A 27332-nucleotide genomic window follows, 5' to 3' on the forward strand; every position below is an offset into this window, starting at 1 on the left:
AAACCTACATCACACCAGACCGCATCTCACGATTTCTAAATAAATTTTAAATTCCGTAAAAAGTAAACTCTGAAAAGTTCTTTATCCTTGTTTTGGATTAAGGATTAAGTGTGTTTACCTCTTAATTGATATTCCCAATTTAACATATAGCATAAACAAATATTTATAAACAATGAGACAAATTAAGGGCAAAATTTTCTTTTATGGAGAAAATGAAAAACTACAAAAGAATCTACTTCTATACAACAGAAGAATAGTAAATTCTACTTTTCGGTAATTTAGGACAAGAGAAGTAGGATTTTAGTCTATACAACTAAGAGTTGAGTGGAGCGTAATGAATATACTACAAACCAGACAAAAGTTACTTTTCTGACAGGCTTGTTTTTGCAAAACTTGATTCTAGGGCCGAAAATCGTCTTGCTAATATTTTGTTTCCGACAAACAGGAAGGTCATAGTGGGCTCTCATGTTTTTTTTCACTTTTCTGCAATATTCTCCTTGGCATTTTGTATCCTCTGCAATACTATCCCATCAATTTTTACATCAATATATCATTCATACAAAAAACAAGCATACTACATAACGGGCTACCATGGCTATATTTCGATGGTTTTACCAATCGTCATTCACACGAAAACCTTAAAACCTAGCTAGCAGGCCGTCGAGAGGCCTGTTTTCATTCACTCAACCAACATTCTCGCTAATAAATACATCCGTAATTGTAAGACATGAAATATGCAAAAAGGTAGATTAAATTAGGTTGGATGCATTCACGCCTCTCAGATATAAGTTTTCCCTTAAGGCTTTTTTTTCATCTGAGGGTAGGCCACACTGGTCTCTGCATTTTTAAAGCACCACAGTCCAGTAGTACGGATTGTCACGGCTGAATACATTGGGGTCACTATTGTTGTCGGCCGCCCACCAAAAGATGTCCATGTGTTAGACGAGTGTGGCTTACTAGCAGTCTGGCTTATTAACGACGAGAATAAGCGGACCCTGGTTAGTCAAGAAAAAATCAAACTCGCAGCTTTCACAGCTGGACGAGGTACAAATCACACACAACTTGTCTAAGTCTATATTGAAATCCTCTGGTGAACAAAAAAAACACCTTAAAAATATTTTTAATTAAGGTATAAACTTTCCAGGAAAACTTTTTAAAGGATGTGAAGACTTTACTTTTATTTTAATTAAGCGCGGTTGAAGGGCCATCGTCGTAAAACTGTTCATTGGGACCAAACACTTAAATTACTTTCCTCTGAATGGAGGGCTGAAAGTGCCAACAGGTCGGAAGGGTTTCCGAAGGGATTCTGAACAGGAAAAAAGTTTATGCGCCGTGAAACTGCAATTGTAACCCTCGCTCACGTTGTCTGAATTTAAATTTGACGGAGGTAAGGCGATGAAATAAGATTCAAAAAGGGGAAAATTTAAAAAGGCACAAAATTTTGAACAACTCCGAGAGAACAAGATTACACAGCCAACAGGCTCAATGTCAAATCCCATATGGAAATTTTGACCCGCATAAAATGTCAGATCCTTTACAACCGAGTGTATTTTTGAACTTTGTTGCCAATAGAATCAATTGTATTTGTGAATACGAATAAGTAAAAAAAAAAACTTTTAAATTGCATTATTTATACCCAATACATATTCATACATATTACTAATATGATTATAAAACTTTTTTTCACACGGCCACAGCACTAACACCAATGCCAGCGCTGTACCCGGAGGACACATGCTCTGAGAAACCATCCAATGCTGGCATTCAGTGTGAAGGATTAAAGGGCAAGGTCTCGAGGCCATCGTCGATTAAGTCGATTAGGGAGGGCTCGAGCAGCAGAGTTAGAATGGATCGAGAGGTTGGTGTGAAATTTTTGCAATGAACGGGTCAATTCATTGACAGTAGTAATTTTGAGGTCATTGTGAATAGGGACGTAGACTTTGACTAGTAGAGCTTTGTCTGAGGACTTTTGATTGAAAAGGTTGGATGCGCTGAATATTTTACGGCTTGGCAGAACCTCACAGGTCAACTCCGTATGCCCAAAGTGGTCGTAGTTAAGTCTTGTATAATGTTAGTTTAGTTTTGACTGGTCAACTCAGATTTGTCTAGTAGTTTTCGTAATTGTCCAAGTCTTCTGTTGAGTTGTCCAATAAGTGTTGTGTGGGGTTTCCACGTTAGTCCGCTGTCTAGATAAAAGCTTTTGACTTGGATAGAACTTGACGATCTCTTTGACTTGTCCTTTTTGCACCAGTCTTTGATAAGCTCAAGGTGTTCTTAGATGTTGGACTTAGAAAGGATTCGAATTAGGGGACAAAATTGCGATATCGTCCGAGTAGGTGGTGATGTTTGTATTAGGGTGTATATGTATGTCCGCGGTACTGTAAGGTGATATTTGGATGGGAGGTTAATGAAAACAGCGACGGATTGTTTCTAGGTGATAGTGAGTGGTTCGTAGGCTGGTATATGAAAACTATGGCCTTTTGTGGCAGATATGGAAGTATGGTGCAGGGAATTAGATCATGTCCCGGGGATTTCCTGCTTGGGGATTTGTGAATGTGGTATTTTCCTTCAGAAGGATGAGAAGGGTCGAAAGGAAGATAAAGAGGAAGTACACTAAGGTTATGCATGCCTATTGCGCGTCATGAACATCATTTATGTCTTGAGGAGTAAAGGTGGATTTTAAATGAGTTGCAAATAAGTTTGATTTATCTTTGTTAAAAATATTGAATTATAGGTGAAGTTGTTAACAAAAAACAAAACATGGCGATTTCAGGCATGAAGTTACAAAGGTTTCATATAAGTTTCCAACACACGACGAATATTTTAGAACATTGAAAGAAGTGGAAAACGTTGACATTTCACCCGTCCGTCCTAATTTTGAGAGATGTTCGAGAATTGAAGTAATCGACTTTCCCGGGTTGTGAAAATGATCTGAGAGGAAACTGGCACTGACAACCACGTATTAACGATACGTGCTTAAGTGTACGTACTGATATTGCTCCTGATGCACACCACTTCTTCGATCCGACTCAATTTCTCAAGCGAAAATTTTACGTGATCGTCTCTGACTGATTCTTAATCCGACTCGAGTCCTTATTACTCTTCACTGAAAAGACAAAATGGACAATTTTTACTTTTTTTTATAAGGTTCAGGGCTGTTCTTCAATTCGTTATATAGAACTTGATGAAAGCTGTAGTAAAATTACTTTATTTGCATTCTTTTGGGTTGTTTTACTATTTCTCAAACTATAAAATCGGACATTTCAGATTTTATAGTTTGAGAAATTCAGAGAGGATATAGCGGTTTTCTGTTATTTCCAATGGTTTACATATTATAATTAAGCATAATTAAGCAGCAATTAAGCATCCTCCACTTTTGTTTGTATTGATGAGCTCCCCAATCCGTTACACACACTTTTTAGTATACCTCCAAATATGAACATGGAAACAGGCGATTTTCGTGTAATATTCCTTTACGAGTTTAAACTCGGTCATTCGGCAGCTGAAACTGTAAGAAACATCACTAAGGCGTTTGGAAAAGGGAGTGTAAATAAACGGACCATTCGCCGTTGGTTTGCTAAGTTTTTGGTAGGGGATACCGAATTGACAATGATGTCCTTAAGCTTCAGACGAAAGAAAACCACTACCAAACAGTCAGAGGGCTTGCAGCACAACTAAATGCAAGTGCAGCTATCGTGTTAAGACAATTAAGGAACATAGGAAAAGTCAAAATGCATGAGCTATGGGTCCCTTGTGAGTTACCGTATAGGACAGGGTCGACGGATGCATTGCAATTGCGGAACAACCACCGATTGACCTTAAGGCTAAGGATGTATGTGCAACATGGGAATTAGCCAATGATCATCAACCTTGCATTCCAGTAGTCAAGAAGCAACTTCTTGGATGATTGATAAATGGCAGCAGCGTTGGGACGCGTCATTGACAGGAAGACATACTTATAAACTCTTTCCGAGGATTGAAACAAGGCCGAATATGAAACATCTAAAAATTGATACATCCCAGCTGATAACAGGACACGGTGATTTCGCTGCAAAATTACACAGTTTCAGTCTTAAATCAGACCCATTCTGCACGTGTGGACAGCATCGTGAAACAGCTGAGCATGTAGTATTTGAGTGTGACATAAATTTAAGGATTGGATGGATGTATGAAGCGAATGCAGAAGTTGTAAATATAGAATCCCTTTGCAGTGACATCTTGTGCCGGATTTGATACAACGGTGAAAATGTGGAAGGCTGTAATGAAAAGGACAGGATGGCCTACTACATACTACAACTGGAAAGTAAAAGATCCAATCAAATTATAGATCAAATTAAGAGAAAGAAAGAACAAATAAAAAAAATATAAAACTAAAGACATATAACCATTTTAATTCGAGGAGTGATTTGGTGATGTCCGCTCCTTCGAAGATTTCAAATCTAGACCTAGCATACCTATCACACTCTGCGAGGAAGTGCCTTGCCGTTTCTTCTTTTATTTCGTAAAAACGGCAAAAAGGATCTGGTAGAATACCCATTACGGAGAGGTTTCTTCTCAGTGGGCAGTAGCCCGTTAGAATCAGCCTCCTAATTCCCTTCCTTGAGATAGAGAATAGCCATTTCGATTCTGCTGGTTTGATCGCCTTAACAAACTCTTTCGATTGCCTGTGTCCGGGGGGTAGATTCCACTCCTTAAGGAATTGTTTCATCCTCAGTTTTTAATACTCTCTTTCATAGAGTGAGGTAATACCGGTTGTGGCACGACTAAACACAGCATTAGAGCCTTCTTTGCCATGGTGTCCTTTATGTGCTGGTATCCAAATAAGGGTTACCTTGTTCTCAAAACTGGAAGAAATCCTATTGATAAGATCTAAAGTTTCCTCCACCAGTCTAGAGGTTGACAAATCTTTTTGTAATGACCTAAGACTAGCCTGACTGTCAGAAAAATTTCTAATATCTTTTCCCTTAATTTTATTTTCCATAAGTGTTCTACAACACACATTAATGGCCCAGATTTCCGCCTGAAAAACAGAGGTGTTATTGCAAAGAGGAGGTGAGACCATTATCTCTACATCGTACTGCAAGGAAATTGACGAAATGCATACAAAATTACTCAAAAAACAACCTTCATTGACAAATCGGAAAGGTCCTATACTCTCCACGACAACGCCAGGCCTCAAGTTTCAAAACATACTGTAAAGAAATTGAAAGAGTTTAACTACGAAGTTCTTAATCCACCTTATTCCCCAGACTTGTCTTGATCAGATTCTAAACCCGTTTAGGAATTTAGACAACTTCGTCAAAAGAAAATTTTTTGAAAATGAGGGTCAAGTCCAAAATGTGTTTTCATTTCAAAGCTCAGAATTCTTCAGTTCAGGCATAAAAAAGTCTGTCACGCGTTGGGAAAAATGTGTAGGAAATGGAGGTAAATACTTCGAATAAAAGACATTTCATGTGAAACAACCCGATATAAATAAATTTCACTATGAATCCTAGGCCCGCTTAATTCAAACTATATTTTTTAAAATAGTTTATCGTTTTGTCTATTAGCACTCCTGGTATTGTCAAGTTCGATGATGGCACTCTCAGTGATCGGTATTGTGACAGCGAGCCGTCGATCGCCCTTCTTTCGGCGTGACATGAACTTGTGCAAAACAGTTTGTCCAGTACGCGATCAATACAGGTTAAAAACTTCATAGAAATAGTGTATTCGCCTGTTCAATTATTTCCAGCTAATTACAATCTACTTAAATATTCAATATTTGAACGATATCTGTCATTTCCATGTATCATTCATCCGGTGGCGAGGAACCGTTTGATCATGCTCTAATTCGCACGGTTTGACCCTTTGGGGCGAATTAATCACGACGAAACACTACGATATAAGGTTCAGCTTATTAATCAAGGAAAATTATATTCAGGAAATGTTTTAGAACCAGTTAAAATCGGTCTTATACAAGATATTGAGTTACAAATATATATCAATTCATTAATTTAAAGTCCCTATATTTACGCCATTTCATGTTTCAAGGCTCACATTTAAGTTCATTTTTCTTCATCCTAAGTTATGAATTGCGAATATCTGCTCTTTTTGCCTAGGTCATCACTCAAAACTATCTAAATAATGTATTAGCAACAGCATTTCCCTTAATATAAATGTGTGATGAACTACTGTAAAGGAAAAAATTTTTCTCGACCACCCTTATTTAATGAATGGGCATCTCCTGGAAATAAGAACCACCAAAAGACTTAGGAATTATCTTTAATCTTTCCAGTTTTTGGTCAGAATTACAGCTTATTAATTGTTTGGATTTATAAGAAAGACAGAGACTTTCCAGATCAGGCCACAATAAAACTACATTTCGTTTATAAATATAAAATATGAATTTATTATATTATGATTTGGTAAAGGTTTATCGAAACCCGTCCACGTACGATCTGGTGTGTCGCAGGGCTCTCATTCTGGTCCGATCTTATTTCTTTTATATTTTTAATGACGTGGCCTCTACTTTCATTAATTATTCATTTTCGCTGTTAGCAGACGATTTGAAAATTGATCGCCCTGTCGAATCGTTAAATGATTGCATTCTCTTACAAAATGACTTGAGACGCTTTTGGCTTTGGTGTACGCGTAATATTTTGAAACTAAACGAAAATAAATTTAAGATTTTGAAGTTCTCCATGAAAAAAATAGTTCACGATTGATGAGATAGATACTATCTCGGATCTCGGGATTATTTTTTATAAGAATTGTGATTTTTCGGACGACATCTGTACCATTATAAATAAATCGTTTAAAAATTTAGGATTCGTACTCAGGCAAACTGTTGACTTATTTTGCAACAAAATTACTAAATTCGTGTGGTGATTAGTGACCGTTAATCGATATTTATTTAAAAATCGTGAGACGCGGTCTGGTGTGATGTAGGTTTCAGAAAAACATTTTCTTTATCGTGCCAACGTTTCGATCGTTATTGAGATCATCTTCAGGGCTCAAAGTGTTTGTCTTTTGTGTAATTGTGCCATTCTTGGGTGTCGTGGGCACTCTCGACACGACACGCAAGAATGGCACAATTACACAGAAGATAAACACTTTGAGCCCTGAAGATGATCTCAATAAAGATCGAAACGTTGGCACGATAAAGAAAATGTTTTTCTGAAACCTACATCACACCATACCGCATCTCACGATTTCTAAATAAATATTACTAAATTCATTAGAGTTCCTGGTCCGATTGACCAAATAAATTCTTTTCAATTAATTATTCTTTCTATGTAAGGTATTGGTAGAGATAAAAAAGTCAGTTTCACGAGGGGGATTCGAACCCACGACCCTCGGCTAAATACGCCGCTGCTCTACCAGTTGAGCTATCGTGACTTCGATCCACTCGGACACTAACCTTCCATCTCAACCCCACCTTTTGAATTTGAAAAATGGCAGAAAGGAGGGAAAATTCGAAAAGTGGGGTTGAGATGGGAAGTTAGTGTCCGAGTGGATCGAAGTCACGATAGCTTAACTGGCAGAGTAGCGGCGTATTTAGCCGAGGGTTCGAATCCCGCTCGTGACACTGACTTTTTTATCTCAACTTTACTTAAAGATTAATTAATTGAAAATAATTAAATTTGATATTCAACGGTTTTTATATTGAATTTATAAATATCAAGGTTTTCATTTTTTATTGTAAATTTGATTTGTGTATTCTTCGGATTTTATGTTTTTTTAATGTTTCATTTTTTTATGGTTTTGTGTTTATAGCTCAAGTATATTCATTTTTTCAAGTTAAAGTTGAAAAAATGTCTATTTTTCCTTTTTCATCAGCTTTTCTTTCTTAATTTGTGGCTGTTTTTTGATTTGGGATTCAACGTTTCCTCCAAAGCTGTGGATGGGCGTTCGAGACGCCCAGAAAATAAAAAAACTAAACCCCTCAGTTTCGACAGCCCTTGCTGGCTTTTTGGCTAAAATCCTAATGCTGAAGCATATAAGTCTGCAGTTGAACCGATGAAAGAGAAAATTTTTAACGTAATTTGGTCAATCGGACCACGAAACCAAATGAAATTTGATTAGTTTTGTACACCAGTGATATAGTCTTCAGCAACGACTTATATGCGATCGCACTCGAAAATTATATTGTTCATAATGACTTTATGAAAACCAAACTTGTTACACCATTGGTAACATATAAATCATGATGTTTTTCGTGACAATTCATTTTTTAATTGTAGGAAATTTCACCATTATTTTACCAGTCACCGTGTAAAAAACAACATTGAGTAAAATTTATGCTTGCAAAAAGCCTTACTGTTCTGAGTAAATAATTTCGACTTAACGCACCCCCCGGGAATAGAAAATTAAGTGTCTTTAATCTGGTATTCTACGGCCGGAGTTAATTAGAAAGGAACGACGAGGAAAGGCAATTTGTTACTCGACAAAGAAGGATGTATTGATATATGTTTATGTTTTATACACTTGAGCAGTATAAAACGGGATCGATTTGAAATTTCTCAAGACTCATTTAGCGTTATTATGAATATGTGAGCAATTTAAAAATAAATACATCAAAAATAGTTAAATTTCACATAAGATTATTAAAAAAACGAATTATTATTAAGTATATTATCTTTCGTGGAACTTTTACGAATGCCTTCTTAATAATTAATTTATTAGTTTGGGCTATATTAAAGTCAAATAGTTTATAAGGAGACGGTGAATCACGGCTGTCATTTTTGATAAACACAAGAGGGTGAAAAAGGAAAGATAAGATTATAAATGATTCCCCACACTGTGATCCCAAAGGTGTCCCATATTTCCATTATTCACCTCGTAGAAACTTTGATACCAAGTAAGATAAAAAAAGGGAAAAACCATGATAAGTTTATAAGGTAGACAATGGGGAAAGTGGTATTTTTTAATCAAATTGAAATTTTTTTTTTACTTCATTTATTTGTCTCTACAACTGTACATGTATTATATACAACCAGCAGATTGGATTTCAGATTATGTGTTTGGCATTATGGGCGTTATAGAGAAAGCTACCCATTGGCAGCCGCTCTGGATTAATGAAATGATATTAATCATTTAAGAGGTCTCTTATCTATATTCTTTTCAGACGTTTACGTGGTAATTGAGGGGAATGGAGTAATCGTATTTGTGTGTTGTTGTGATTTTGTAATTTACTATGAAAACGTCTGTAATATGTTTTGATGGATGGAAAAACTGTTGGGATTTGAAGATCTCTGTGAAGTGTATTATTGTTTACATAAAAAGGGGCAGAAACAATTAGTCTTAAAATTTTGGATCCAAGCTACCTCCAACATCCAGGAACACCTTGAGCTTATCGAAGACTGGTGTAAAAAATGGAGGACAAGACTGAACGAAGAAAAATGCACTCAGTGTACTTTTACGCTGAAAAAGCAGTCTTGCCCTCCTTTGTACATCAACAACAAAGAGATACCAGTTTCCACTTNCAGTGTCTGTTTTTTTAATCGTGTGTGTGGATTCCAAGTTAGTCTTCTATCAAATGTAAGTCCTAAATAGTTAACTTTGTCGGATTGAGGAACAGGTTCGTTGTGTAAGTATATGCTAGGACAAGTCTCACGACGGAGTGTAAAGGTGATATGTTGTGACTTTGAGGGATTAAACTTTATTTTCCAAAGATTGCTCCATTTTTCAATTGTTGATATGTGGTTTTGTAACATGAGTGAAGAGAGATGGCTTGTTAATATGGCGGTGTTATCTGCGTATGTGGCGGTGAGTGTATTCTCATTTGTGGGCATATCAGAAGTAAAAGCGGAGCGAGTATTGACCCTTGTGGCACACCTGCACTTCTTCCATCCCAGAAGTCTCCGTATCCTGGTGTACTGCGAAAAATCTCTCTTTAAGGTATGATTGTATAATCAGATAATAGGCCTGGGGTAAAAATAATTTTAATTTGTATAATAATCCCTCATGCCATACTTTGTAAAAATATTAAAACAGTTAAAAATAGCGCGTAGTTTGCATAAACCTGCTATTAACCAGTCGCAGATAAAGTTTAATGCCAAAATTTTGTAAACTATCAATTTAGAAAACATTTTTTAACAGCATGTTAATTACATTTGGTTCAATGTTTTAAGGTAGCTGTCAGGGGCGTCGGTGGCGTTGACACGGCGTCATCACTGTAAGGTAAAGGTCCCGGGTTCGAATCCAGCGGCCCTGTATTCGATCCCGACATACTTACAAATGGTTTTTTTTTTCAAAAACACCGACACCCTGAGGGTTTATATGACCTCTGCTGTTGCAAACCCTCGTTTAAAAAAAAAGAAAAAAAAAAAAAAAGAAAAAAAAAGGTGTCACTCGACGGTGTGCTACAAGTCCCAGAATTATTTCTAGAAGGATAGGAATATCAGTAGTATATATCGTGTAAAGAATAGGTCCGAAAACGCTCCTTGTGGGACCCAGCTTGGATAGGATATATAGAGGACTGATCTGTTATCTCTGAAGTAACGGTCAGGTAGGATTTTAGGATAAGGTAATAGGTACATTAGGGTAACATGCCCTTTCAGCTTCTATGGAAGGTCAGGGTGTCAAATCCTGTCAAAGGCTTGTGCAATATCAAGGAACACACCCGGACAACATTGCTTCCGCTCAAGGGAGAATGACATGACGTCCGCACTGTGATGAAATTGCTGGACCTAAATTCAAACTGGTGACTTGGAATAGTATTTAATGATAGTGTACAAGAGTTTTAATAGGAGTTTGTCGAGAATTTTACTCATTACAAGAACGAGACTGATACGGCGGTAGGATGAAGGAGGATTAACAGACTTGGTTGGTTTAAGGTATTAAGTTATATTGGAAAATTTCAAGTCGAAAAGTTGAAAAACATTTTTACGACAATGCTATCTCCGGAAAAACCTAGACCTGTGATTTAAGAATTATTCACATTTGCGAAATTTGTATTTGTTCACGAGTGAGTCAATCAATCAAGACGATAGTGAGGTGATGTATGGCCCGGAGTTATCGTCCCACGTCGCCAGAACAAAGTTTCGTTATCCAATTTTTTCAGTATTTGTGCTTTCCTCGGCAGTAACACCGCGGAAGAAAGAAATCGTAAAGTATAGACATTAAAAATCGAAAAATATACCATTCTGGTCCGTCTGAATTGTTAAAAAGACTTGAAAGTAATTATCTTTTGAAGGAGCAAAATTATATTAAAAATTTATGGGGTGAAGACGAGAACCCAACATTAAAAATCTTTTCATGACTTTCTCGTCCATGAAGTAATGACAGGGTAGAACCATTTTGTAAAGTTTCGATGGGAAATTTTAGATCCAACTGTTATTACCACCTTATATTCTGGATGGGTTTTCTTAATGATTATAACGTTATATTATTTACATATTTATAAGCGATAAGACTTTATTTGAGAATAAATTTTTATTTTCGAATTAACAGTATTTTTACATTGATTTGCAATCAAACTCAACTCTTCTGTTTTACACGTCTCACAGTTTTTCTATGATCGATCCATGATGATTTTTAAATGCAGCTCTTTTCAGACTAATTTATTATAAAAAAAGCTCTTTCGTGTTGGGTCAAATGTTAAGTTTTATCAATGTTGACCAATTTTATCCGTATTCTGAACAGTTCGGACGTCTCTTGGTCGATAGGATTAGCGATCAACAGTAGTTATAAAGTAATTATTCTTTCTATGTAAGGTCTTGGTTGAGATAAAAAAGGAAGTGTCACGAGCGGGATTCGAACCCACGACCTTCGGCTAAAAACGCCGCTGCTCTACCACTTGAGCTATCGTGACTTTGATCCACTCGGACACCAACTTTCCCAAAAGAGGGAAATTCGAACGGTTGTAGGTAGAGATGGAGAGTTGGTGTCCGAGAGGATCGAAGTCACGATAGCTCAAATGGTAGAGCAGCGGCGTTTTTAGCCGAAGGTCGTGGGTTCGAATCCCGCTCGTGACACTGACTTTTTTAACTCAACCAATACCTTACATAGAAAGAATAATTAATTGATTGAAAGAAGTAACTCAGTCAATTGACCACGAAAACGTAAATGGAGTAGTTATAAGTATCATCGCATATTATTTCAAATAACAGCTTTTTTTAAAACGATTTCTCACTTTTGTCGCTAATTTTCGTTTTTTTTACGATGGGTGGAACTTGTTTTAATTTAGTAATCTATCAAATTATCTTTACTTCTCCTGATAACAATAGGTCCACAATTACTGTTGGCCACACACGTCTCCTGATTATCCCCCAATAACAAAACAGTACCAATACTTTAACTTTTCAACGCCAAATGACAGGCCAGAGGAGAAAACCTAAAATCATCCACTAAATGGTGGTACTTTGTACAGAAGATATTAAAAAGAAAAGTGAAAATAATTGAAAGCCTAGAGGGGGTAATACCCATCCCGTGAGTTTTTGGAAATGGTTATTCTAGGATAAACAGCTAAATAACAACTCCATCTCTGAGATACGAATTGCTGGTAGAAACAGGATCCAAATAAAAAAAGCTATAAGGGTGTACAGCTAATCTGACAAATTGTGATGTACCGAAAGAAAATACGCTGTTTGCATATGCCATTAAAATGAAAAGGATCATTAGAAATGTAGATATCACCCTAAACGAAAAAGAGATTTTGGACAACATGAAGTCAACCATAGAGCCAGTAAACAATAGAAAGAATAAATATATGTCTAAAAGAAGGTAACAAATTTAGAATAATTCACTTCGAGACATTTACAGTAACGTTCTTAGGTCTAAAATTACCTGATGACAAAACTATCTTCAGGAGTTACTCTCCGTCCGACTATACGTCCTTCCCGTTACGTATGAAACGGAAAGGAAAAAAGGAAACATATGAAAACAGAAGAAGTGTCAGCGCGAATACGAAATGTATGCACACAGAAAGGGAAAATATACGCATCCATATAACCGTTTATCCATTCTAAACAGTGGTTCGTAAGAATGAATGGCCCTGGGAAACCGATCCTCCCATGGATAGACTCACTTTGAACGATAGAAGATTCCATATCAGCTTTACAAAAAGACTGACACAGATCCCGGTATGTTAATGTGTCGGAGTCACCATGATCGACATTGATCCATAGGCCATAGAGATTTACTTATACCAAAAACTGATTCGGAGAGGTTTCCTTCCTCACTAGTAGCAGTTTAACTTTCGGCAACGTGGAAAATGCAGGCTAATGCATGCTTTGTATATTTGTGTCAGACAACAAACTAATCATTTGAAGTAAATTCCGTGCAAGAGAGACAACAAGAAGAAAACATCCCAAAATCCAACCTCGTCTTTCCTGGTAGGGCTCGGTTCTCCATCGGGCTTGTCTGTGGCTAGATTTGGCAATACAAAGCCAAAAGAGAAAAAAGTTGATCGATATCACACTGATATTATGTACAAAGCATTTGCATTATAATCTTTGCCGCTTTAATACATGTTTTATTATTTTTTCACTCGGGTTTTCTATTGTTAGCCGGTTCGTCCTAACCCTCAATAAACATAACATAAAAAAAAAGAATAATGAAATATGACAGACTTTATTACGGGCTGTCAACGAGGCACTTGTTTGCTCCGGACGGAACTTCTCAGTGATTTATTGGAAAGGTGATAAATGGAACTCAATGATATCCAACCCAGACATATCGGACAAGAAGTGAGAGTGTCACTGCACTGCAAGGGGAAGTTTTTCGCGCTTATTTCCATTTTTGTATCTTTCATCCGTTAAGATAAAAACTAGAAAACTTAAGCAAAGATCGATTTCCTAAACGAGCCCGATAAGAAGGATTAGAAAAACAAAATTAGTGCCAATACTTAAAGGTGTTTAACAAAACGTCGGTATTAATTTTGTAAAAATTAACACAACCATTGTTATCGCTGTAACTGTTATTTAATCGAAGAATAACAGCTTTCACCGAGAAAAAAGAATAGCAGAAAATATTGTTTCTTCATAAACCTTGCCACTCAATGTACTATTAATCTTTGTTCGGAAATAATTTATTATTGTTTATTTAAACTAAACATCTATTAGACAAGCTCTGAAGGAAAGTTGATCAGCATCGACCGTTCATTACACAAGACAATAAACAAAAAATTTGACACTGTGACGGATATTTCATAAAAGATGCAATAGGATAAACCCGAGTCCCCTTTTAACCAAAATATTGATTTAATCATTGAAAAAATCCAAATGAAAATGGGCGGATCTTTTTGACAAATTGTCGGCCATCTCATAAATTATACTGCCTTGCACTGAAAACAAATGAAAACGCTAAAAAGTGAACTTCATTTCCCTTGAGGTTTTCTACCATTTGTATACTTCCCATAAACAAACAAAAAAAAAAAAACCTACCACCTGGTTTTTGCACGAAAAATGGACGTCTTTGGAAATGCATATTTTTTCAGCCTTTTAAGTCACAGACCTGCTAGATCTCACTTTTTAGAAAATTTTACGCTGAACAAGACGGCTTTTTCAACTGTTTTCTAGCTTCAGTCATTCAACAGTAAATTCAAAAATTCTGGAACATGTTAATTTTTGCACTTTTTGTGGAAACTTCAAATTCAGTTATCGACAGCAGAAGCACTGCACATTCGAAAAGTTATTAGAAAGAATGTGAAAAATGGCAAAAAGGAGGGAAAATTCAAAAGGTGGGGTTGAGGTGGGGAGTTAGTGTCCGAATGGATCGAGGTCACGATAGCTCAAGTGGTAGAGCAGCGGCGTATCTAGCCGAAGATCGTAGGTTCGAATCCCGCTCGTGCCATTGGCTTTTTTATCTCAACTGAAAACCTTAATTAATTGTAAGATATTAATTGGTCAAGCGGACCACGAAAGTAGTGAATTGAATAATTTTAAAATTATATAATATTACAAAATTTGTTCCACAGTGGTTTAACGTCCCTATAGAATGCTGTAGTTACGTCCACAAATTTACCATCTTTCACAAGCTAAACTTATGATCTTCTTAATTCCTAGTCTTCTTAATTCTCGCCGAAATTCTCGGAAAGCTCCTTCTCCAAAGATTATTTCCTATGATTGAAAATTCCAACCTTATTCACCATCATTAGTTTGGATTCTGCTCATTTCACTCGACAGCTCAGCAACTGCATTGTGTTGCTAACAATATCGCTTCTTCACTTCACAGGCTTGCTCTGTCACTTTGGCTTGCTTTTGAAACCAAATAATATCATACCACATGCGTATCTCATAGGGAGATCAGGAAACTGAATTTTTACATTGTATACGCATTAGAACTGGTTTTTCTCAGGGATGTGTTCTTAGCCCATTTCTATTTTCAATTTACTCGGAAGATATTACTACACGTGTTAACATTCAACGCATACATGATAATACAGCGATTTTTCACGTAATTTGGTTCCCTCCATAAACAATCAACACTTACAACAACATCTGAATGAATTGACAGTATGGATCTCAACATTGAGTATGAAAATAAACACATATAAACAAAAGTACATATAAATTTTACTTTGGGAAAAAATATCTACCCCCTAGTCAGTATAAGCTACTGACTTGGAATCCCCATGCAGGTCTGAAAAATCAAGAAACAAAGCTACGTTTTAAATTATAAATTAATACATAAAGACTACTTGACTCTCGAGGAAAATTTCGTTTAAAACAAACTTTTAATTTGTAAGACAATGATAAGACCCCACCAGCGTACGGTGTGAAGTGAGGGGTTTAACAAAAAGATTCCGATTCCCAACGTCTCTGTCAAATTAGAATGTTCCTTTTTATGATGCAAATAATACTGTTCACATGACCTCATCAAAACCCGCTATAAAAATTTCATCAATCACTGAGCACCCAGAGTCATCTACTACTACGACAGTTATTACTTCCAACCCTACCAGAAAATCCACCCAGACGATTGAAAGGAAAGTGGCCCCGAGACCTTCTCAATAAGTGACTAAAGAAGAGGTTTCATTCTGAAAGAACTGGGCAACTTCTCTTACAAGCGAATCAAACGACAAATTCTGCGTATATAGAAAATAGTTTCATAATACCATATTTTTAGTTGGAAATATATAAATGAAAATAAAAAATAATAATGTAAAATTGATTTTACTCAATGTAATTTTTAAAATTTTAATTTTTATCCCTTTATCTTAAAATTATCAAGCTTTATTATTTATTAATTAGCCTCTCGTGTATGGATCCATTGGTAAACCCGCAACACACATCTGTCGTGCAAAACTGTATCCTATTTATTTGTATAAATACCTCAGAATGTACACAATTTAATTATTAAAAACTATCGTAATTTATTAAGTGTCGAGAGATATTTAAAACTCTAATGATAAGGAATAATCTTTTGTAAAAGAAATAAACAAAAAATAAACTATCCTGCCCATCAAAAAAACGACCACCTGGATTTTTGGCCAACTCTGGAAATGCATATTTTCTTTGCTTTCTAAGTCACAGACCTGCGCTAGGTCTCGTTTTTTAGAAAATTTAACGCTGAACAAGTTAGTTTTTATAAATGTTTTCCTAGCTTTAGTCACCCATAAGTAAATTCACAAATTCAGGAAGATGTTAATTTTTGCAGTTTTTACGAAAACTTCAAATTGAGCTGTGGAGCGAGGAAATCGTCCTGGAGCTGATCGATAGGAAATTTTAATAAGCTTTCAGTTGGTCACCTTCCACTTCGGCTGATTTCGCAACCGTTTTCGAGTTATTCGCAATTTATGGGCAAAAAACGTGTTTTTTGTGTGTGTTTTTTTACGCGCACGTAAAAAGAACCGAGTTTTGAGGGAGCATACATTTTGAACCGTCATGTTTTTGCAAATTTGACCTCTATAACTTTTAATCCGAGGACTTAGTCAAAAAAATGAAAAGTGAAGCGATAATTCTTTCTAATTCCATTCACTAATTTCGTGGTCCGCTTGACCAATTAATATATTAATTAAGGTTTTTAGTTCAGATAAAAAAGTCAATGGCACGAGCGGGATTCGAACCCACGATCTTCGGCTAGATACGCCGCCGCTCTACCACTTGAGCTATCGTGACCTCGAAAACCTTAATTAATTTTAAAATTATTGTTTAAAGTATAATTATAATTTGCAGCAAGATAATTTTGATATTAAAAAGCGACGATGACGAACTGAGTCTCTTTCTTTCCAATTGGCTTCATTTCTTCTCGTTTTCAAAAGGCTTGGTGTTATCAACAAAAGAAGCTGTCTACTCAGACAGCCACGCGACACTAAAAGCAACTGATTTGTTGATAGTAACGTCCAGAGCTGTTTGGGATTTCTTCAAGGTCTTGCCAGATATTGGGGAAAATAACAAAATTACAACTGTTATAGTATCAGAGCAGTTGGGCAACAAAGAGGCCGACAAATGTGCCAAAAAAAGTTCAGCCAGTACTCCTATCGGCCCTGAACCTAATGCGGCATATATAATTGCCAAAAACTTAGGTACATCAGACAATGTACTAAGTCTATATCCTTGCTTCAATTGGAATGCATTCCACGGCAGATACATGAAAAAAAGGCCAATAATGGACATAGCAGAACTACTAAATTTAGGTCGTGTTAGAGTTAGAATGATAGTATGACTGCTGACTGGACACTGCCTTGCACTGGAGGCATAAATAGGCTTGGAGCAGTAGAAACAAACCTGGACAGATATTGTCAGGATAGAAAAGAAAGTGTCCTTTCTTGGGAGAGGAAAAGTCTGTACAACCACTGTCTAAAATCTAAAAGCTGATCTGATAGTTCTTTTTAACAATATAAAAGTGTAAAATTTAAGACTGATGACTGATTATATTGGAGATAACGCAATATATGAAGGTTAAAAAGAAAGACACTATCAGTAGACTACAAAAAATTGTATTATATAATTATGATACTGCAGAATATAATGATTTTATTTCTAATGCAATGACGTTTCTGTGTAGAACAACGTCATTAGTTTAAACTAATTTTAAAAGTTTCAATCACTTAGGATTTTTTGTTCAACAATATTGACTAACACTTGTATAAGTTTATACTCTTTAATTTTTGATTAGGGTAGGCCATGATTGGGACTTGTAAACATAAAATTCTCCAGTCCCACCGGTAATTTTTTTCTTCAAAACTAGATCAGTAAAAGTTAGTGCACTTGCCTACAAAAGAGAGTTCAATGTGGGCGGAATTCTTACAACGTTCACGTCAATGTACAGCTGGTGCCAAATCGATTGTGTTGTCATGTTGATACATATTTATTATTTATTCCGGATAAACTATTCTACAAGAAAAGGGAACAGATTGCTTTTTTATTTCTTCATCCAGCCTAGTGGAACGGAAAAAGAGCCACATCATCTTTTCTATTTCTCCTTGAAAACGAATCTGTCTTCATCTAATTCATGAGCTCTAGAGATGTCCATCAGCAGAATCAAATCATTAGTCTTTATAAATTGCTATTTGTTTTTATAGATAATTTATAAGCATTAAGTATAATTTAATATAATCAGTATTTCAAGGTACGTAACATTATGCATATGCATGTATATAAATATGCAGGATCGTAGGAAATGGGATTAGATGTATAAAAATTACAAAAATGAAAAGAAGGTTCAAGTAAAGTAAGGCAAAAAACATTTTTGTTCAGTATTCCAATCGAAAAAAAGGTAAACAAGAAAGGAAAAGAAACAGTGTGCAAAATATTTAAATATTTTCTAAATTTGTATTCAGGAGTGTTTCGAGTACAGAAAAATTACCTTGAATTTATTTGCTGTTTTTTATTAGGTTAAAGTTGGGCATTACAACTTCTGTATTGTTTTTCTATTTTTTTTCTTTTGTTTGTGTTTAGTGTAGATATTTTGCGCATTTTTCTGTTTTGATTGTTTGATATGTTTATTGTCTCTTTTTTATTAGTTTTGTTTCATTTTTCTTTCTTTCCGTGCTTTTTTATTAAGTTCAAGTTGGGAAGTAAATTTTGTTTAGGAAAAAAGTTGAATTACTAGATTTTCACGAGACTCCCCATTTTCACACCCTTTTTCCCATTTAGGATAGAATTTCTGCATTTTGCTTCGATGAAATTAAAGAAAAGGGTAACCGATAGAAAGCTAATTAAATGAAGAAGTTTTTAAGAAATTTGCCAAGCTTTACCATAAATGTTTTTGAGGAGGTTGCGAATTTAGTTTTTGATACAAATTTAAAAATTAGCAGTTTTTGGAAGAATTACCTTTTTTTACTCAAAATTAAATTGAAACTTCTAGAAAGGTGTGCTATTTGTTGAATTTACCAAAAAATTAATAGTTCGAGAGCTACCAGTAAATTTATGACGAAAACCGTAAATAGTAGAAAAAACCCCCATAAAATCTTGAATATCTGCGAAAAGGTTGAGAATCGGACCATGGTTCATATGAGCTTTTTTGTTGCTTTCAGGTGCCGAAACGCGAGTAGTGAATCACCCTGTATAACAAACTTGCAATACACACTAAAAGTACAAAAAATGTAAATTCTTTAAATTTTTTTTGCTCGGCTCATAGGGTTCATCGGCAAGAAAATTCGGACAAGTCTACAATATTTTTTGACCTTGTATCATCAAAAAAGGTTTCATAAAATCGGTGATCCCACGTTGTTCTTCCACCTGTGAGTTTCTTTATTTAACAATTTTGAAAAATTGCAGGCTAATACTATATTATGGATTTTCGTTTCTGATTTTTCGTACTAGATTAGTTTATTATTTTGAGCTAATTGTTTAACATTTTTAAAATGCTGCTTTATTGCATTTAAAATTATTCACAAAAATAGATGCTTGTGAAAGCTAGGCTAGAATCGTCAGTTTATTTTCGCTGGAACCGTTGCAAATTTGTTCGTTTTTTCTTTGTTTTTCAAAGCGGAACCCTTGTAATTACAAATTTGTAATTTCATCTATGCTGGTTCTCAGCTAGGCGAATGACTAATTTGGGAGGGAAAGCAGATGTTTCATTTTGTGCCATGTGCCTTCAACAAATATAACACCGGGCTCGTTGTCGTACGCTTTGTTGATTGTTCAGAGAGAATATATTGGAAATAAATCGAGACAAAAGGGTCAAGATTGCTTCATTTTTTATTAAAAGGCTTTATTTGGGATGAAATGGCACAAAAAAAAGTCCTGTTTCGCTTTTATGACATTTTTTACATACACAGGTTGACAAGATTACATCTGTTCTATTTAACAATTTATTTTTTACTCAAAAGTGCATATTTTTAAACGGACGGTTTTTATTTATAATCAACACATTTGAAGAGGTACGTGATTTTTTTATTGAAAAAATCATTGATAAACGTTTCCCATACCACGATACCCATAATCTTGAAGCGTGCCTTTGGGCACCAATGAAATCTATCTGGTCAACTGTACATCAATATATTAAAGCTCCTATAAATATAAACATTAAATAGAAAAAACTGGTTTTCTTAATGTAATTTTTTATTCGTAGATACAAATATAGAAAAATTTTGATATGATAATTCAATTATTGTTACTTACTGCTTCAGTATAAGCATTAAAACCACACACATAAAATTTAAAAATATGTTTGTTTCCCCAAGTGTTCGTAGTAATTTCCTTCTCGATGCAATTTAAAACTGCAAAATAAGATATTTTTTCTTATTTTGTTTTTTGTAATTTTCCAAACTATACAAACTGTAAATAATATCTCATCTAGTCAAGGTACAATTGAGGGTGGGGTGCCTAGGGGCTCCATTTTGAGCCCGATATATTTTATAATTTATTGAAATCTTAATCGTATATGTAAATAGTTTAACTAAGGATATTTTGACTTTACAGTTTGCTGATGACCCCAAATTTTTACGAAACTGTGATATTGATGCTTTAAGGTTGTTGTTAAATGTAATTTATGACGATTTTAACGCACATTTTTTAGTGTTGGATCTGACAAAAAAATCCCATCAAAACTTGTCAGTGGATGCATTCGAAATCTCCAAAACCAATTGAAAAACAATAACCTGATATTATCTTGGCTACAGGATAATTTTGGGTAAAGAAAAAGCAGGCTGGCCAGAGGATGATCTGTAAAAAATAGGCCCTGAACCTATTCTTGGAATGACAATAACAAACATAGAATTCTCTTTATCATAATGGATCTAAAGAAAAGGAGAAGGTTTGTTAAAACAACCCTCACCAAGACTGGCAAACTTAGTGCTGATGTAAGAGAGGGCTGAACTCAGAGGAGTGATAGGACTACTTACAGGTCACTGGTATCTGAGAAAGCATCTACATATCTTGGGCGATTTCAATGATAACCCCATTTATAGGCTATACAATGATGAGGAAGAAACAGCCACCCACATAATCTTCGAATGAGAAACAACCGCCCAATGAAGACATAACCTGGGTTACAAAGATAACCGAGGAAAAGGAATTTTAGCAATGACAGTCAATGACCTAATATTTCTTGAGAGAAGGATCGAGTCGAACTGAACTAAGGAACTAGAAAAGTACAACAAGCCAGAAGGCTACAGTGCTTTAGGAACATAAAATTCCTACTTCCTAGTATCCACCATAACCACCACCATCATCATCAACTAATTACATGGTAAAGTTCACTTTGAAAATGTGTTAAAAATAGGATGTTACATTTGAAAAAAGTTGATTGCCAGGTCTGCTTAACGCGCCATCTGATTAAAATTTTAATAGCACCAGTAGATTCTACGTCAAAAATCTTTTAGACCCGTACTTAATTTTAAAATAAATTAGGAAGAGTAAAAATAAAATACCCTTTAGGTAAAAGGTCTTTCATAAAACCTCACCTGGTATATTATAACTTCTACATGTCGCAAAATTAGTAAAACAAAATGTGCGTATAAAAAATTGAGTTAAATTAAAAAAGGAGCCTAAATGATTTGAAAGTGAAAATCGTTTATTACTCGCTCACTTGAAAAATAGTCCACTAATCACTATATAAATGTTTATTATTAAAGGAAAGACCACCCGGCGTTATTAACAAAGATAAGATTACTTTTAACAGGTTGTTTAATCAGTTCAGGTAATTAAAAGCTATTACTACTCTTATCTATGCATTAAAAACGGGGAAAAAAGACAGCAAAAAATGTGAAATAATAATGGCTTGGTTTCAATTTGTTAAATCTATAAAAATAAAATAATCGATGAGAACTCTCAATAAAATTATGTTGACATTAATTACAAACGGGCGTGCGAAGAATCAAGGAAGAAGGAACAGTGACTGACCTCGTGTGTACTAATTAAATGCGGTAGCTTTTAACCTTTTCAACCACAATGGTGATTGACTCAGGAAATGGAGACCGTCATGTTTGCCGGGGCGGGGGTGGAGGATCAACCCCCTTTAATCCCGAGATTATTTAGAAACGCTCTGCTTCAAGGGGGAAGCTTGATATACTTATAAAGAGCTTTAAGAATTGGAAATAATTGCTGGTTGAGATGCTGCTTTAACGACCATCTGAATAACGATCCTCGCAGAAAAACAGCCGAGCTGTAATGAACTTTGTCTGTGTAGCAATTCCGAGTTTTTATTTCCTACGACGATTTATTAATCCGAACAAAAACGCAACCGTGAAAAAGTGCCTAGTTTCAGACACTCTCCAAAAAATTAGCCTATCGATTTTATGATATCTACACTTTGGCCTAGTCCTTTCTTTTATTAGTTCATAACCTGAGGGAACTCAAAAGAAAAGTTAAAAGTTCCAGATCCCCCTCCAAAGAATTAGCCTATCAATGTAATGATATCTACACTTTGGCCTAGTCCTTTCTTTTTTTAGTTCATAACCTGAGGGAACTCAAAAGAAAAGTTAAAAGTTCCAGATTTCCTCACGAAGAAGTCAGACTATCGAAGTAGTTATGTCTACATTTTGGCCAACCTCACTTCACTCATACTTTTATGAGCATCCATTTTTATTGCTTAACATTTGCCCAGTTTCTGAATGAGGATTAAAACATCAGGACCATGTGTAGTCATACAGGAGAGGTGGGTGAAGTGAACTTAGAAGAAAGGCAAAAGTTCTACACTTCTCATTGGCCATTGTTTTGATAAGCATTCCTTTTTAAGTGATAGCACAATGACAGGGCTTTACAGTTGTACTGTTGAATGTTGTTACATAGTTCGCATTTTTGTACACCTAATATCAGCTTTAAAACGACAAAAGACATTTAGGAAAGACATTCAATCAAAATTAAAACTCACTTGTTGATGACTTTGGTGCACCAATTGAAAGCATCATACATGACGAAAGGAAAGAACAAATAATAGAGGTGATTTTACAATTTAAAAAAGACTCCATAAAACAGCTGGAGTTACTAACAGAAATCTTCTTCCGTGTCCTTCGGCTTGAAAACAGTCTCCTGGGACGTTTAAAGGGTTAGATGTATTGACCAATTTTACCGTCCGCAAAACTTACAAAAGAATTATAGGAAGGCAACCGCAACCGATCCAGAATTCTGGTTGGATTCCTCACAGGGCACTGCCACTTAAGAAAGTACATCGGATAATAGTACAGACAGAAGAAACACTATGAAGATATTGCCAGGAAGAGGAGGATACCGCAGAACACATTTTACGTTTCTGTGAAGATCTATGTAGGTGCAGGTTCTTGCCACTAGGACAAGAAAAACCACAAGCAAGATCCTACACCAAGGAACCGCTGACAAAGCTGTGGAGGATGGGTAATAACCTGAAGCTGGCCAGTTCTTAAAAACAAGGGAGCACAGGTCGAGGTGCAGTAGGCCTTGGGGCCGCCTCTTTTATCCCTATCCGTATTGACCGATTTTACTCACGAATAATCTAGATGTCGTATGGTCTGTATGAAAAACTGGAACAGCCTTTGGCAAATTGGGACTGAGACGTTTGAAGAAATTTGAAACCATCTATTACAAACTTAATTATGTCAATTTGTAGACATTTTCAAGATTGTTTTGCCCCGATGTTGACTTTAAAATAGATCGAAAGCTTGGTAGATGACAATTGAATTTTTTTTTCATCCAGACCATACCAAGATTCAGATTATTTTGGGACGTTCATCAACAGCATAGACTTTCTGCTTTTCAAGAATATACTGGGGATATACTTTATTTTGTTTTAATTTTAATGTTGTAATTAAATTTTGTTCCAAAACTTTTTTGTTGTTGTGGGAAGAGTCCTTTTTTTATTAAAAGAGAGCCCTGATATCCCATCCTGACATTTCAATCCTGCGAACCCGTTATACCTTTGTCGTGATATCTACCGTTTTACGATATTATTTTAGCCTGTTTTAATTATACTGGCATGATTGTTTTGAAAATTTCTTCTCAAAGATAATTGTAGTTTTTTTAGATATCAAAATTTTCATTTGAATTAATTAAGGTTTTTAGTTGAGATGAAAAAAAGTTAATGGCACGAGAGGGATTCGAACCCACGACCTTCGGCTTGATTAGAGCAACGGCGTATCAAGCCGAAGGTCGTGGGTTCGAATCCCTCTCGTGCCATTAACTTTTTTTCACCTCAACTAAAAACCTTAATTAATTGTAATGTATTAATTGGTCAAGTGGACCACGAAATTAGTGAATTTTCACTTGAGTTGATCTAACAGAAACGATTTTATTTGCAGTAGTTTAAGTTGAAATGATTTGTGTCGTTTTTCTAAATTTTACGTTGTTTTAAATTTTGTATCTTGTATTTCCTCCACCATCTTTGGTATCTTCTATCTATTGTACTATACCATACATTATAGTAGTTGTTTCTTAGCCATATAACATTTTGTAAATACGTGGTGATTAGTGACCGTTAGTTGAAGATTATTATGATTATGGCCCGAAGATGATTTCAATAAAGATCGAAACGTTGGCACGATAAAGAAAATGTTTTTCTGAAACCTACATCACACCAGACCGCATCTCACGATTTTTGAATAATTTTGTAAATATTTCAAATTTTATTTTATTTTAGATTCTCACTTCATTTATTTTTGAAAAATTCTACTGCCTATAGTTTGCACCTGACGGGTTGGTATATATTTTACACCATAATATCGTTCATATTGACAGGAAACACTGTTCAAACATCGAGGGCTCAAGAACTTTTAACACGATGTCGTAATTGCCCTCGGACCTGATAGGCAAATGTCGGTCCGTGTAAACGTGTAGATACATTTACACGATTAATTAAACTTTAGCCATTAACGTGGTCTTGGTGTGGGTTAAGGGGGCATATTTCGCTGGGTGGCTGTTGTGAATGCTTGTCAACCTGATGGTAAACATTATCGCCTGACGCCTGCCACCACCCGGCAATAACAATTAAATGAATTCGGCCCCTCGTTGCATAATAAAAAAAAATCCTTGCCATTGCTTTTTGAAATTCATTCTTTCTGAGATTTGTACAAGTCAAAATGCGTTAGATTTTTTTTCTTTCTGGTACAAAAAACACGATGGCCGTATTGTACGACGAAAAAAGTTTAAGCCCCTCTATTTTCCATAGATCAGCTTTTTTAACCATTAAACTGACTGATCATCCAACCAATGGCGTTTCGTTGGTCTGGGATGGTTAATTAACCTAACTAGTTTAAAAAGTCTGTGGGGGTACTCTATATTCCGCCACAAATCAGTCCATTCACACTTACACATATACGCAAATAAATACATTCACACCAAGAAAAGACATAAAGGCCACGTGTAGGGGTTATATAATAATTAATAACCATATGCGTTTATAGATTTTAAATATTCAAGGAGTTCATATTAATATCACTCTTATGCTTTAAGATGTTCAACTTTTCTTATTACTTTTTTAAAATATTTATTTTGAAATCGTGAGATGCGGTCTGGTGTGATGTAGGTTTCAGAAAAACATTTTCTTTATCGTGCCAACGTTTCGATCTTTATTGAGATCATCTNATCTCAATAAAGATCGAAACGTTGGCACGATAAAGAAAATGTTTTTCTGAAACCTACATCACACCAGACCGCATCTCACGATTTCAAAATAAATATCGATTAATGGTCACTAATCACCACACTTTTCTTATTACTTATAGACAGGGTGTTACGCGGTTACAAGTCAATACTATCATGGTGGATTCACTAAGTAAAACCTAGTTCAGATCTACCAGAACGAGATTTCTATCTTGACCCTTTCCTGACATATTAACATTTTTGTGATTTCAGTCTAAAATCAAACTTTTTACACATAAAATTATAATTTCTCAACTTTATCGGTATTAAAATACAAATATGATCTTTGTTTTGCAAACTACAATCAATTTTCCGCAAGATAACATTTCCGTTGAAAAATTCGGGTTTCCGAATAGACAATAGACGCTCAAAGACTAACAAATGGCAAAAACCCATGTTTTTTTTGTGGAAATACTCAATTGTGGCCGTGCAATGGCTTTCCCATCAAAATTTTCCCTGGTTTCACCATAATTGCTTTATTTTATAAGTAATTTAAGGACTCACTTCGACTTTTTTTTAGAACTTTTCATAGTGAAACCTTTTTTGCAAGGTCCTTGGGTTCGTTAAAAAAAAATGTAAAAATTTAGGATTTCCTTGGAATACTTATAAAATGAAGAAATACTTCCTCACTGAAGATGGCGCAATGCCGAAACGCAGACCCAGTAAGTGACCCTGCCAATTCAACACGAGTTTGGTGAAATCTCCCCGAAATGTTTGATAGAAAAGTCATTGCACGAATCACAATTGAGTATTTAAAAAATAATAATAAAAAAATAAAATATATTAAATAGATTCCTAAAAATATAATATAATAATATATAAATATATTATAATAAAATTATTGATAAAAATCTGATTTTTGACTAAAATCATAAAAGCTTTTAAACCTTGCAAAGGAGATTTCACTAAGAAAAGTTCTAAAAAAGGTAAAAGTGAGTATGTCCTTCAAATACTTATAAAATAAAGCAGCTTGGTGCAATCCATTGCACTAGCCACAATTAAGTATTTAAAAATAAAATAAAACACGTGTTTTGCCATTTTTTATTCTTTGAGCGGCTACTGAATATTCGGAAGCCCGAATTTTTCAATGGAAATGTTATCTTGCGGAAAATTGATTGTAGTTTGCAAAACAAAGATCATACTTGTATTTTAATGCCGCTAAAGTTGAGAAATTATAATTTTATGTGATTTTAGACTGAAATCACAAAAATGTTAATATCTCAGGAAAGGGTCAAGATAGAAATCTCGTTCTGGTAGAACTGAACTAGGTTTTATTTAGTGAATCTACCATGAAAGTATTGACTTATAATACGTAATATAGTTTACGAAATAAAGGTCAGATTTGTAGCTTGATGCCGCTAAACCTGCTTTTAATATTTTTGATATTCTTTAGGCAGGCCACAGCGAATT

At 35.2% G+C, this 27332-nt stretch overlaps 1 protein-coding gene and 2 non-coding genes across 3 annotated transcripts in view; 1 reads left to right on the forward strand and 2 right to left on the reverse strand.

Moving 5' to 3' along the window:
- Nucleotides 1-27332, reverse strand: part of LOC106669617 (pro-neuropeptide Y-like) — a 44012-nt gene that overhangs the window by 6393 nt on the left and 10287 nt on the right. The window lies entirely within an intron of this gene.
- Trnak-uuu lies at nt 11722-11794 on the reverse strand. Its single transcript has one exon. It is a non-coding gene; the product is annotated as a tRNA-Lys (tRNA).
- Nucleotides 11885-11957, forward strand: Trnak-uuu. The gene has a single exon. It is a non-coding gene; the product is annotated as a tRNA-Lys (tRNA).

This window comes from Cimex lectularius, unplaced genomic scaffold (assembly GCF_000648675.2).
Source record: "Cimex lectularius strain Harlan isolate CLEC.00 unplaced genomic scaffold, Clec_2.1 scaffold8, whole genome shotgun sequence".
In the NCBI taxonomy this organism is placed as follows: Eukaryota; Metazoa; Arthropoda; class Insecta; order Hemiptera; family Cimicidae; genus Cimex; species Cimex lectularius.